Genomic DNA, 7,106 nt, shown 5'->3' on the forward strand with positions numbered 1-7,106 from the left:
CAATGGGGGCGCTTCGAATGTTCCTTCCCAACCAATGACGGCGGAGCTTTCCCGTGGAAGAGCAGCAGGCTAGCACGTGAACGCCAAGCTGGCTATGTGGGAGTGACCGCGGTTCCAATAAGCGATGAAGGTTTATGCGTTGCGCGGCGACTCGGAATGGGGCTGCAGCCACCCCTGACGGAGAAGACCGGCGTGCGGAGCCCACTCCCCCATCCCCATCCTTCTCATACAACGATAGGGGAACTGAAAAGGTTGCTGTGTACAATACAGCTTTCTCAGGCCTTTCCCAGCCCACTCGGGGTGTAATCCCAGAGGAATGTTTGGTAAACGCGGGAGCTTCGTTTTAGTACTGTATGAACATATTGCAGTGCATGAGAATTCGGAGTTTCTAAAATGTTTCCAAAAATGGCAATTTAAATTCGAGAGAAAACAGACTTTTTGGTCTTGTAGTTCAGGCACCAGACTAGAAACTTATAGTCCTCACTTTTGCACAAAGACACTTTGGGCTAGTCCCTCTCTGTCAGTCCTAGGAAGCAGGCAATTTTTTTCTTCTAAGAAAACTGCAAGGACTTGTCCAGGCACTCATCAAGAGAAAAAGGAAGGAAGGAAGGAAGGAAGGAAGGAAGGAAGGAAGGAAGGAAGGAAGGAAGGAAGGAAGGAAGGAAGGAAGGAAGGAGTTTATATGTATTTTTTCAATATAAATTTGCTGTATAAATTTCTTGCTCAACCCTCTTTTTCTTTAAACTGAAACAATCCTTTGGGTGTAAATGCCAGACCCTGATTAACTGGGTGAATTTCATGGCTGAACGGGTTTTTGAATCTGCTTGAATTTAACTTCAGGTTTCCAGCAGTTGTTATCGGATACATAAGACGTTCAGGAGTATCTCCATTGAGACTTTCTCTCTCTTAGGAATGTTTCATATGTGGATTTCATTAAAGGTGATGCTTCTCATGTGTGAGGCTGTCTCAGGTAGAATATCTCAGATGCAAACAACTGTTCCTTTAAAGTTTTCCTTTTTACTAAAACATAACTTACTGGCAGATGGTGTGGGGAAATCAAAGGATAATCATATGAACTACAGACAATTATTTGAGTTCAAATTCATGTTGTGCCATGAAGTTTGTTTGGTTAACCTTGGGCAAATTACTGTCACTCTAAGCCACTGAATGGAATTGTGATGAAATGTTAACTTGTCTTTCAATATCAACTTTCTCTACTACAGTGTTTTAATTAAAGTTTTAATTAAATGTTTCTATTCATAGCAGCTGATAGTTAATTTTATGACCTGTTAATTAAGCTGAGGATTGACTATCTTGAAGTGCATGCATTCAAGTATCTATGTCTGTACATTCTTCCAGTTATACTAGCACACACCATCCTCATTCATTGCACAGAATAGAAACAAGCAGTTCTGTGTCCTGAGGAGTTTGCAGTCACATTGTTTGATCTGAAATGTGAAATATGAATATCTATTTAATTATGATTGACAAACATTTTCAATAAGGAATGGCATGCATTTGGAAACAAAAGAAAGAGATTAAAGAGCTGATGTAGACCTGGAATTAAAAAATAATGAAATAGTTCAGGGTAAATTCAACAGTTTCCAAGTAGTTTATCAAACTTTCTATTTGGTCACTGGGGACCCGGCCTGATACTATTTGATCTTAATCAATTAACTTTCCTGTATCTTCTGATGTCCTTTTGCAGTAGGATTGATGTATATTGACAGTATGCAATGCCCTTTGGACAATGAAAGTTACAGCAGCACTTTCAGAAAATTGGTGCAATCACTATGTTAGTCAAAACAGTCGAGATATGATAGCAGTGTTCCAATATCTCAGGGGTTGCCACAAAGAAGAGGGAGTCAAACTATTTTCCAAGGCACCTGAGGGTAGAACAAGAAGCAATGGGTGGAAATTAATCAAGGAGAGAAGCAACTTAGAACTGAGGAGAAATTTTCTGACAGAATAATTAATCAGTGGAACAACTTACCTCCAGAAGTTGTGAATGCCCCAACACTGGAAGTCTTTAAGAAGATGTTGGATAGCCATTTGTCTGAAATGGTATAGGTTTTTCTGCCTAGGCAGGGGGTTGGACTAGAAGACCTCCAAGGTCCCTTCCAACTCTGCTATTGTATTGTATTGTATAAAATTTAGTAGCAAAAAGCAGTTAAAAGAGCATTTTTGAGTTGAAAAGTAGCCTGAAACATACCCATTTATCCTGAATACCTTTTAAGCAATATCTTTCTGCTCCATTCTATTCTTCCACTGAAACTCAAAATCCCAAAGTTGCTTTTGGTACAGGAAAGAGTATTCTATTAAAGGTATGTATATTGCTGCATGTGTCATTGCATTTTTGTTACTTTATTCTAATCTACTTTAGGATTTTTAAAATAATAAAATGGTATGTGATATTTTGCAGTGAAAGATGTTCTTCGTAACTCTCAAGAATTCAGTTTGCTTGGTCTGAAATTGAGGTCTACTAAAGCCACCCTTTTCAGTGGCTTTCTTTAATGTGTGATCAGAATGTGACAGCATAGTAGGCCTCCCACCTGATTTGCTTTTAGTATTGCTCTGATCCTGGGGGAGCTTGTAATGATGCTCAGTATGTTTACCAAAAACAACTTTGTGAACTGAAATATAAGCTGAAAAGGCCATCACTTCCTCCCTGCCACAGGCCATTAAACTCACTTAGATTTGTGACTATGCTTGGAGAACACGATACTCTCTTAATTTGGCTTTAGTGAGTCTTACTCTTAGTATGCTTCATAACCTCTGGGAAGGAAAAGTGTCAATCGGGGTGAAGGCACTAGATTGATAAAGGTGCTATATTTCTTCCAATTTCGATTAAGGTTGGTGTTTGTTTTCATGGGAGGTCTTTAATAAGCATCTTTTAAGCATCTACTAATCTTTAAAGTATTAGAGCAGGAAATGACAGAAGATAACTAGCATAATGTAATAGCTAAGAATAGTTTTTGTGTTAGAAAGCTTTACGTATATTGATGAGATGACAATAGGCTTTTTCAATTTCATCTTGCATAAAGGGAATGATAATACAATTTGTCTTAGCAGGTTACTGTCAAAAGTACTGAAAGTAATATATACAAATATTGAGCTTTCTGCTACATTTGTGCTATACAAATGTGTCATTTATATTTAACTTTCTGCTATATTTATCCTATGAATACATATCATTTAACTATTGCCTATCTACACATTCGGCACATTTTAATCACTTAAGAAAACCGGCAGGGAAAAAAATGGTATTCTGTGAAATACCATATTTTTTCACTAACAGTTATCATTATTTGGTGGTTGTTAACCCATTTCTATTTTCCTTTCATCCACTTTTTTTTCTTTTAATGGCAAGGAGTAAGAAGACTCAAAAGTGCATATTTTCCACCGAATGCTGTTCCTTTCAAGCGCAGGAGATGAGGCTTTCACATGCCAATGATGCTGATTGCCCTTTTTTCTCCCAATTGCCAATGTCCTTCGTACCTTTCAAACCCAATAGTTATTCTGAGCATTTGTGAACTTGCACAAATCACAATTTCAAAAAATGCCACCTGTACCAATCTGCTTTGTACTTTATCTCTCGTTTATTGGTCAGAGAAAAAGGAATTTCTTCTGCCTAGGTGTAGATCTCTGTTGGAAGCTCCACCCAGTTACCTTATGGTAAGATGGGCAGCCACTAAATTTAATAAATAAATAAATAAAGTAAACAAACACACATTGTTTCAAGATGTAGGAATATCAATATTACGATAAAGGAATTCAGCGAGGTGTATGAAATACAGAATGTTTTTTAAGAGTATGTGTTCGATTATGTCTATCAAGTCTTTTTCATAGCGACCAGGTAGCTAGATTTAAGAGTGTGAGTACAAGTATATGATACACCTGCACATGCTTACAATTGCCTGTTCAATAGAAAAAATAGTAGATGATTCAAATTATTCTGTCAAAGTAAAGGTATTTTACTTTGCATATGAAATACTGGTCATACTGTATTTAATGGATGCGTTGTCTCCTGCTGCTGCTTACTGCATTGGCCTTTCCAAAATCGGGGGCAATAAAGTTCATTCGCCTCAGCCACGCACAAAGAAATTTCATCACCACTAGTCAGTTTAGAATGGATATAAAACTTAAAAGTATTTTTGAGATGTGGAGAGGATTAATAAAAAGTTGAATCTTAATGTCAAATCCTTAAGGTTGCCGCTGCCTTTTAGTTTTGTTTTTCTGAATTCTCAACACACTACGTGTATGTCCTGCCATTTTTTGGGTCTAACTCTAAATCTCTACAAAAAGCTTTTGAAATTGCTTCACCATGAACAAGCATCGGCTTATTGAAAACTGGCAGCTATTTAAAGAGTGACCAGATTAAACAAGTACACAAATTACCTCCAAGTCACTGGATGTGACCAAAGAATAAATTTACATTGTTTGGTGTTTTTCTTCTCAAGGTCTGTCCTAAATTGGAATCTTCATGGAGGCCAACAAGTTAATTTTAAAACAAGTCTTGCATAATATGAGAATGGCTTTTAAACATACTTTATTTGGTCCAGGTAATGACTTGACTTGCTTGCCAAAAAGTCTGTAGTGAAGTTTAACAAACTTTATTGGCCAAGTGGCGTTGCAATAACCAAACTCTGGGTCTTCAATAGATAAGCAGAGGAAACAATATTCAGCTTCTGGAAGCTGCTGGAAAAAAGCTGCTGGTGAAACAGTTACTTCCCAAGAACAAAATCAGTGAACACCAAGCCATCTAAGGCAGGGCTGTCAAACTCCCAGCCCGCCGGCCAGATGCATCACACGCTGGCCATGCCAAGGGAGGGAGCGAAGGGAGGAAAAGTCCCAATACGTCACGTGATGCTACCATGACGACGTGAGTTGCCACCCTGATCTGAGGCTTTAAAAGTTCCATCCAAGTATACTTCATTTGTTTTATTTAATTTATGTACATGATGTTTAAAATACGTTTTCTAAAGACAGATTTAAAAAAATTTAACATGTTTTTAAGTTTTAAGTTATGCCTATTTTGTTAAGAACTTCTTAACTAAATGAACATAATGAATAGAAATAAAATTACTCTCAAAGTTGCATAAAAATTAATGTTAAAATATTAAGTAGCTGGAGAAAATAAAAACTTGTTTGGTGCTGGAAAGACCCTGGAGTCAATGGAGCTGTTTCAAAGCTGCAGTACTACAGCTAAAAAGATAAACTCCAGGGTCTGTAATCACTGTAGCTCAGTATGAGGAGTGGCTAAGCATCAAAGCTCAGAAGAAGCTGTTAGATTCCATGAAGGAATTTGCCATGGATGTTTTAATGAGTCATAGACCGGTGTTTATTTACTTTCACAAGCATGCTTAAGCAAATCTGAGGCAGCATACAGATGAGTTCCTTCAGTTTTTGTCTGAAGGTATCAAACTCTTGGTAAAGGTTTATGAAGGTTCTTATGAAGATTTGCATTTGTTGAAAGCAGTAAGAAATTAGATTACTGTACAGATTTAGATTTTTTTAGATTTTATTAATATTTGTAGGCCGCCCTTTTCCCTGAGGGGACTCAGGGCGGCTCACATAAAATCGGGGAGGGGGAATACAGACGTTAAGATAGAGACATATAATAAAAATAGTCAACAACATACATTCATCATTCGGGAGGGGTAACTATCCTTGTCCCCAGGCCTGACGGGCGAGCCAGTTCTTAAGGGCTATGCGGAAGGCCTGGACGGTGGAGAGGGTGCGAATCTCTACGGGGAGCTCGTTCCAAAGGGTCGGGGCTACTACTGAGAAGGCCCTCCTCCTTGTAGTTGCCAGCCGACACTGGCTGGCCGATGGAATGCGGAGGAGGCCTAATCTGTGTGATCTTATTGGTCGCAGGGATGTAATTGGCAGAAGGCGGTCTCTCAAGTATCCAGATCCACTGCCATGTAGGGCTTTATGGGTGACTAATAGCACCTTGAAGCGCATCCGGAGATCAACAGGTAGCCAGCGCAGCTCGCGGAGGATAGGTGTTATGCGGGTGAACCGAGGTGCACCCACAATCACTCGCGCGGCCGCGTTCTGTACTAGCTGAAGTCGCCGGATGCTCTTCAAGGGCAGCCCCATGTAGAGCACATTGCAGTATTCCAGCCTAGAGGTCACAAGGGCCCGGGTGACTGTTGTGAGAGCCTCCCGATTCAGGTAGGGTCGCAACTGGCGCACCAGGCGAACCTGGGCGAATGCCCCCCTGGTCACAGCCATTAAATGGTGGTCAAACGATAGCTGTGGATCCAGGAGGACTCCTAAGTTGCGAACCCTCTCTGAGGGGTATAGGATTTGACCCCCCAGCCTGAGTGATGGAATATTGGTCGAATCTTTGGGAGGGAAACACAACAGCCACTCGGTCTTTTCTGGGTTGAGTACAAGCTTGTTAACCCTCATCCAGTCCATAACAGCTTCAAGGCCCCGGTTCATCACGTCTGCCGCTTCATTGAGTTGGCACGGGGCGGACAGATACAATTGAGTATCGTCCGCATATTGATGGTATCTAATCCCGTGCCTGCGAATGATCTCTCCCAGCGGTTTCATGTAGATGTTGAATAGTAGGGGGGATAAGACCGAGCCCTGAGGCACCCCATAAGTTAGGGGCCTAGGGGACGATCTCTGCCCCCCCACTAACACCGACTGCGACCTGTCCGAGAGGTAGGAGGAGAACCACCGCAACACGGTGCCTCCCACTCCCACCTCCCGCAGTCGTCGCAGAAGGATACCATGGTCGATGGTATCGAAAGCCGCTGAGAGGTCAAGGAGGACCAGGATGGAGGAGTGTCCTCCATCTCTGGCTCTCCAGAGATCATCGATCAATGCGACCAAAGCGGTTTCTGTGCTGTAACCGGGTCTGAAGCCTGACTGGAAGGGGTCTAGATAGTTTGCTTCCTCCAAGGACCGCTGGAGCTGGAAGGCCACCACCTTCTCGACAACCTTCCCCAGGAAGGGGAGGTTGGAGACTGGACGATAGTTATTAAGGATAGCTGGATCCAAAGATGGCTTCTTCAGGAGGGGTCTCACCACCGCCGCTTTCAGTGCGGCGGGGAAGTTCCCCTCCCGAAGCGAGGCGGTCACAACCG

This window comes from Thamnophis sirtalis, unplaced genomic scaffold (assembly GCF_051295495.1).
Source record: "Thamnophis sirtalis isolate CommonGarterSnake01/CBP01778 unplaced genomic scaffold, rThaSir2_p1.2 scaffold_5, whole genome shotgun sequence".
Lineage (NCBI taxonomy): Eukaryota > Metazoa > Chordata > Lepidosauria > Squamata > Natricidae > Thamnophis > Thamnophis sirtalis.